Genomic DNA, 8,345 nt, shown 5'->3' with positions numbered 1-8,345 from the left:
TGCTGAACCCATATCAAATGCAAATGCTCCAACAATCTTATATGCAACCACCCAAAAGATGTACTTATAAGAACTTCCGTGATTGTAAACCCTCCGAGTTTTCTGGAAGTACTGATCCGACAGTAACTCTTAATTGGTTGCGAGAAATTGAAAGGGTATTTGAAGCGTGTCAGTGTGAACCTGAGCTGAAAGTGACGTATGCTAGTCGAATGTTGAAAGGTAGGGCTATGATTTGGTGGGATTCTTTGATTTCCACTATACCAAAGGAGCAAGTGAGTATGATCACGTGGGAGCAGTTTTATGGGAAGGTGTGTGAGCAGTACTGTAATCAGTTTGATATGAATCGAATCAAGACTGAGTTTCTTCAAATGAAGATGACGCCTCAAATGACGATCGATGAGGTAGTGGAGAAGTATATGGATAAACTGAGGTTTGTGCAACAGTGGGTGCCGGACGAAGCGTCTCGTATCCAGCACTTTATTAATATTATTCTGCCAGAGTACCGAACTTTTGTTAGAACAGCTACATCGTTGTCTCAAGCTGTTATGATGGCTAAGATGGTAGAAAGTGATGTTCATGCTGCTAGAAACAGAGTGTTTGGTAATGTGCAACAACAAGGTGGGCAGGTATCTGGTCAATCAGGATCTAAATCCAAGAAGTCTAGTGGGTTTAAATCGAAGAGTAAAAGTGGCCAGGGTAGTTTTGGGTCTGGAACAGGAAAAGGGAATTGGTGTCACTCGTGTCGAGCTTCTCACAGTGGTCAGTGTTCTGAGGCTACCAGAAGATGTTTAAAGTGTGGTGTAGTTGGGCATGAGTCTTCAGCATGTCAGTTTCCGAATAGTGTGTGTTGGAGTTGTCACAAACCAGGGCATCGTGCTGTTAGTTGTCCGTCCAAGAGTGGTAGTTCCGGGGCAGGGTCAGGAGCGCGTTCAGCATCAGCCGTAGGGTCAACTGCCTCGAGTGGGCAGAAGAGGAAGAATCCTCCGACAGCTGAGGCTAGAGCTTTCCAGATGTCGGTTGAGAATGCTGTGGCAACCGACGAAGTGATCACCGGTATGTTTCTAATCAACTCAATACCTGCTCGTGTATTGTTTGATTGTGGTGCCAATAGGTGTTTTATGTCCTTAGACTTCTGTGCTAAGTTGAATTTACCAGCTACTGTGTTACCCAAGCCGGTTAATGTAGAAGTAGCCGATGGTAAGATCACACCCGTCACAACATATGTGTCTGGTATTTGCATAGAGATTGAAGGGAAGTCTTTCCCGATGACTTGCTTAGTGTTACCTATTCCTAGCTTTGATGTAGTATTAGGAATGGATTGGTTGAGCTCACTTAGAGCTAATATTAAGTGTGATAGGAAAATGATTACCTTTCGTATGACCGATGGAACCCGTGTTGTGGCCCGAGGAGAACGGGGCGGGTATAATTTTCCGTTGATAACCATGATGAAAGCGAAAAAGTCGATGGCTAAGGGTTGTGAATCATTTCTTGCGTATGCGATCGATACTAAGAAAGAAAAGAAAACAGTGGGCGATATTCCGGTAGTATCAGAATTCCCTGAAGTGTTCCCAGATGAGTTACCAGGTCTGCCGCCGGTAAGGGAAGTCGAGTATAAGATTGAGTTGGTTCCTGGAACAACTCCAGTTGCAAAAGCTCCATATCGGTTAGCACCGTCTGAAATCCGTGAAATGATGTCACAGATTCAAGAGTTGTTAGATCGTGGGTTTATCCGACCTAGTTCTTCACCGTGGGGTGCTCCAGTGTTGTTTGTTAAAAAGAAAGATGGGTCAATGCGTATGTGTATTGATTATCGTGAGTTGAATAAAAGAACAGTGAAGAATAAGTATCCGTTGCCTCGAATAGATGATTTGTTCGACCAGTTACAGGGTGCTTCATTCTTTTCCAAGATAGACTTACGATCCGGGTATCATCAGGTTCGTGTTGCTGAATCAGATATACCGAAAACAGCGTTCAGGACAAGGTATGGTCATTATGAATTTCTTGTCATGCCGTTCGGATTGACGAATGCGCCAGCAGTTTTCATGGATCTAATGAATAGAGTGTGTCGTCCTTTCTTGGATAAGTTTGTGATTGTGTTTATAGACGATATACTAGTGTATTCAAAGACCGAAAGTGAACATGCTGAACATCTGAGACAGGTTTTGAACTTGTTGAAACATGAACAACTATTTGCAAAATTTTCAAAGTGTGAATTTTGGTTACGTGAAGTGCAGTTTTTGGGTCATGTGATTTGTGCTGAGGGTATTAAAGTTGATCCGATAAAGATAGAAGCGGTAATGAATTGGACTTCTCCGAAGACTCCGACAGAGATTAAGAGTTTTCTGGGTTTAGCCGGTTATTACCGCAGATTTATCAAGGATTTCTCGAAAATAGCAGGTCCGTTGACTAAGTTGACTCGTAAAGATGTAGCCTTTCGATGGACTGATGAACAGGAAAAGGCTTTTCAGACTTTGAAACAGCTATTGTGTCAGGCACCAGTGTTAGCTTTACCAGAAGGTTCAGACGACTTCGTGGTATACTGTGATGCGTCATACGCGGGGTTGGGTTGTGTTTTGATGCAAAGAGATAAAGTAATTGCCTACGCCTCACGACAGTTGAAAATGCATGAGAAGAATTATCCAGTGCATGATCTTGAAATGGCTGCAGTAGTGTTTGCTTTGAAACTGTGGAGACACTATTTGTATGGAACCCATTGTGTTATTTGTACAGATCACAAGAGTTTGCAGTATATCTTCTCACAGAAAGAAATGAATATGAGACAGAGACGATGGCAAGAATTGATTAAAGATTATGATTGTGAAATTAAGTATCATCCGGGTAAAGCAAATGTGGTTGCCGATGCGCTAAGTCGTAAAAAGTCAAGTGAAAACGTGAAATTTCTTCGTTTGAATATAACTTCAGATCTGATTAACAGTTTAAGAACCGGTCAGGCCTGTGCTTTGGAGGATGAACATATAAAATCTGAACAAATGATCAAACGAAAAGTGGACTTAATTGATGACTCACGTGGACTAAAGACTTTAAACAATCGTGTTTGGTTGCCTAAGCTTGGAGACTTGAGGGATTTAATCGTAACAGAAGCTCACAAATCCAGATTAACAGTACATCCTGGTAGTAATAAGATGTATCATGATTTGAAAACGGTGTATTGGTGGCCAACAATGAAAACAGATATCGCTCGATATGTTGAAAAGTGTCATATTTGTGCACAAGTGAAGGCAGAACATCAGAAACCTTATGGTTCGTTACGACAGTTACAGATTCCAGAGTGGAAGTGGGAACATATAACGATGGATTTTGTGACCAAATTACCTCGAACTCAGAAAAGACACGATATGATTTGGGTAATAGTGGATCGTCTAACTAAGAGTGCTCATTTTCTTGCTACTCGTGAGACAGCCTCGTTAAGTGAGTTAGCCGATTTATATGTGAAAGAGATAGTTAGTCGTCATGGTGTACCGTTATCGATTGTTTCAGACAGAGATTCCAGATTTGTGTCGAACTTTTGGAACAGTCTTCAACAGAATTTGGGTACACGTGTTAATTTGAGTACAGCATATCATCCTCAGACAGACGGTCAAAGTGAAAGAACGATACAGACTTTAGAGGATATGTTAAGGGCTTGTGTGTTAGAATATGGTGGTTCGTGGGATACACATCTACCGTTGGTCGAATTCGCGTATAATAATTCGTATCATTCAAGTATAGGGATGCCGCCCTATGAAATGTTGTACGGTCGTCGATGCAGAACTCCGACTTGTTGGTTAGAAGCCGGGGAGAAACAGTTTGCAGGTCCCGAAATTGTTCAAATGACAGCCGAGAAAGTTGCAATCGCGCGAGAAAAGTTGAAAGCCGCCAGAGATAGACAGAAAATGTATGCTGATCTGCGTAGACGTCCGGTAACCTTTAGTGTGGGTGAACGAGTGTATCTGAAAGTTTCACCATGGAAAGGGGTTATTAGATTCGGTAAACGTGGTAAGTTAGCACCAAGATTTATTGGTCCATTTCCGATCAGTGAAGTGTTGAATGATCAGACAGTGGTGTTAGATCTTCCGCCAGAGTTAGCTGGTATTCATAATACATTTAACGTATGTTATCTTCGTAAGTGTAAGGTCGACGACGAAACGCAAATTCTTCCTTTAGAAGATGTAAGGGTCGACTTGAATAAGAAATTGGTGGAAGAGCCGGTCCGTGTAGTTGACCGAAAGGTAACAAAGCTGAGGAGAAAGAAAGAGATACCAATGGTACTGATTGAGTGGAAGCACAGTTTGGGTTCGAATCTTACCTGGGAGACAGAAAAATTGATGAGAACTCGCTACCCTCAGTTGTTTGACCAAGACCAGATTCCGAGGATGGAATCTTCTTAAGGGGGGTGGATTTGTAACAGACAGAAACCCGGGCTAGTTGTAAGTTGCCTATTTTGTCCTTAGGGTTTGTGCTTAGTTGTAAGTGCTTTTATTTTTAATTATTTTATTAGTGTTATTTTATTAGTTGGTTGAGACCAGTTTGTGACAAGGGTCACAGAACAGGTTTGTTTATTAAATTTGGACTCCGTTAGGGCCGCCTAACGAAGTGTGAAAGATATCAGATAACTGATAAATACCCGTGTGTTGGGCAGTGTAGGAAATTAACACACTTAAGTGACTAAGTGTGCTGTGTTCTTTCCTTTTCTAGAACTCTCCCAAAATCATCCCGTACCTAAATTCCTTCCACCTTTGAAACCCTAATCTTCAAGTGTTGATCTTGAGCTCTAATTAGTGATAAATTCGTGTTTGTTGTTGTTTACTGAATCCATCAAGGTAAGAAATCTGTGTTTTCATGTTTAATCCATTGTTAAATTCAAGGTTTTGTGTAGGTTTTGTTAAAAGCTTGAATTTGTGTCAAAATGGGTGATTTAAGTGTTGTTATGGTCAAAATGTTAAGGGTTTTGAGTCTATAACAAGTAGTGAATCGGTTGTGGTCGATTTTGGTGTTTAAATTGAGCTCTAGATCAAGATTTGGGGATTTTCTCGTGAAGTCCGTAGCTTTTGTTCAGATTCTGAAGAAGATGAACACAGTCGGCCGACTGTCGGTCGATAGTCGACCGACTGTCTAGACAGTCGACCGACCGATTGAGTGAACCGACCGATTGAGTGTACCTTCGGTCGATTGTGGTTTTACCAAGTGAACCGGCCGACTGAAGGGACAGTTGACCGATTGAGAGAGACAGTCGACCGACTGTCTGTGACATTCGACCGACTGTGTGACCAGGGCAGATTGTTTTACCAAAGTGCCATTTTCTAGCCGTTATGCTGCCCGTTTGTAGTTTGGTGTTCTGTATGTTATGTTGTAGTGCTTAAGTGTTGTGTATAGTGTTGTGGTGTTATTGCCTTGTTGTCAGGTTGTTATCAAGACACGATTACTGACTGTGTTATGTCTATTCTCAGGTGATAAAGACGAAGAGAAGGCTCAGTAAGATTAGAACTCTGAGTGCCTTCTGTTGCTGGTATTCGGTGAGTGGGTCTATCTTCGGATAGAGTTTAAGTAGCATATCATGCTACTGTGTTCTACTCTTATACCATGCTTAGTGTAAAAGTTGCCATGTTAGATTATATATTGTGCCTGTTGTTGTAAGTGATTATGTGTACACTGTGTGATTGACACCAGCTGTGCTTAGGGGAGGCTGGGAACTCGTGACTGTGCTTAGGTGAGGTCCGAGTTCGTATGAGGTCAACCGTTCTTAGGTGAGGTTGGGTCCATAGGCTACTGATTGTGAGTATAGTGTGAACGATGCACCCCCTGCATCTGGATATCTATACTGTGATTGAGTAGCGGAGACTATCGGTAGACTCAGGCCCGATCAGCTGGGAGTCGTGTGCTCGTACAAGCCGCCGATCCTCATATTGTCTTATTATGTGTTAGTTGGCTGTTAGTGTAGTGACCCGAACTTTTCCATATTTATATATATTAATTGAGATTGATATTTACATGATTAAATGTTTCCAACATGTTAAGCAATCAAACTTGTTAAGACTTGATTAATTGAAATATGTTTCATATAGACAATTGACCACCCAAGTTGATCGGTGATTCACGAACGTTAAAACTTGTAAAAACTATATGATGACATATATATGGATATATATATATAGTTAACATGATACTATGATAAGAAAACATATCATAAAGTATATTAACAATGAACTACATATGTAAAAACAAGACTACTAACTTAATGATTTTTAAACGAGACATATATGTAACGATTATCGTTGTAAAGACATTTAATGTATATATATCATATTAAGAGATATTCATACATGATAATATCATGATAATATAATAATTTAAAATCTCATTTGATATTATAAACATTGGGTTAACAACATTTAACAAGATCGTTAACCTAAAGGTTTCAAAACAACACTTACATGTAACGACTAACGATGACTTAACGACTCAGTTAAAATGTATATACATGTAGTGTTTTAATATGTATTTATACACTTTTGAAAGACTTCAATACACTTATCCAAATACTTCTACTTAACAAAAATGCTTACAATTACATCCTCGTTCAGTTTCATCAACAATTCTACTCGTATGCACCTGTATTCGTACTCGTACAATACACAGCTTTTAGATGTATGTACTATTGGTATATACACTCCAATGATCAGCTCTTAGCAGCCCATGTGAGTCACCTAACACATGTGGGAACCATCATTTGGCAACTAGCATGAAATATCTCATAAAATTACAAAAATATGAGTAATCATTCATGACTTATTTACATGAAAACAAAATTACATATCCTTTATATCTAATCCATACACCAACGACCAAAAACACCTACAAACACTTTCATTCTTCAATTTTCTTCATCTAATTGATCTCTCTCAAGTTCTATCTTCAAGTTCTAAGTGTTCTTCATAAATTCCAAAAGTTCTAGTTTCATAAAATCAAGAATACTTTCAAGTTTGCTAGCTCACTTCCAATCTTGTAAGGTGATCATCCAACCTCAAGAAATCTTTGTTTCTTACAGTAGGTTATCATTCTAATATAAGGTAATAATCATATTCAAACTTTGGTTCAATTTCTATAACTATAACAATCTTATTTCAAGTGATGATCTTACTTGAACTTGTTTTCGTGTCAAGATTCTGCTTCAAGAACTTCGAGCCATCCAAGGATCCATTGAAGCTAGATCCATTTTTATCTTTTCCAGTAGGTTTATCCAAGGAAATTAAGGTAGTAATGATGTTCATAACATCATTCGATTCATACATATAAAGCTATCTTATTCGAAGGTTTAAACTTGTAATCACTAGAACATAGTTTAGTTAATTCTAAACTTGTTCGCAAACAAAAGTTAATCCTTCTAACTTGACTTTTAAAATCAACTAAACACATGTTCTATATCTATATGATATGCTAACTTAATGATTTAAAACCTGGAAACACGAAAAACACCGTAAAATCGGATTTACGCCGTCGTAGTAACACTGCGGGCTGTTTTGGGTTAGTTAATTAAAAACTATGATAAACTTTGATTTAAAAGTTGTTATTCTGAGAAAATGATTTTTATTATGAACATGAAACTATATCCAAAAATTATGGTTAAACTCAAAGTGGAAGTATGTTTTCTAAAATGGTCATCTAGACGTCGTTCTTTCGACTGAAATGACTACCTTTACAAAAACGACTTGTAACTTATTTTTCTGACTATAAACCTATACTTTTTCTGTTTAGATTCATAAAATAGAGTTCAATATGAAACCATAGCAATTTGATTCACTCAAAACGGATTTAAAATGAAGAAGTTATGGGTAAAACAAGATTGGATAATTTTTCTCATTTTAGCTACGTGAAAATTGGTAACAAATCTATTCCAACCATAACTTAATCAACTTGTATTGTATATTATGTAATCTTGAGATACCATAGACACGTATACAATGTTTCGACCTATCATGTCGACACATCTATATATATTTCGGAACAACCATAGACACTCTATATGTGAATGTTAGAGTTAGCTATACAGGGTTGAGGTTGATTCCAAAATATATATAGTTTGAGTTGTGATCAATACTGAGATACGTATACACTGGGTCGTGGATTGATTCAAGATAATATTTATTGATTTATTTCTGTACATCTAACTGTGGACAACTAGTTATAGGTTACTAACGAGGACAGCTGACTTAATAAACTTAAAACATCAAAATATATTAAAAGTGTTGTAAATATATTTTGAACATACTTTAATATATATGTATATATTGTTATAGGTTCGTGAATCAACAGTGGCCAAGTCTTACTTCCCGACGAAGTAAAAATCT

The sequence above is a fragment of the Rutidosis leptorrhynchoides genome, chromosome 2 (assembly GCF_046630445.1).
Source record: "Rutidosis leptorrhynchoides isolate AG116_Rl617_1_P2 chromosome 2, CSIRO_AGI_Rlap_v1, whole genome shotgun sequence".
Taxonomy (NCBI): Eukaryota; Viridiplantae; Streptophyta; class Magnoliopsida; order Asterales; family Asteraceae; genus Rutidosis; species Rutidosis leptorrhynchoides.
This window is presented reverse-complemented; position numbering follows the sequence as displayed.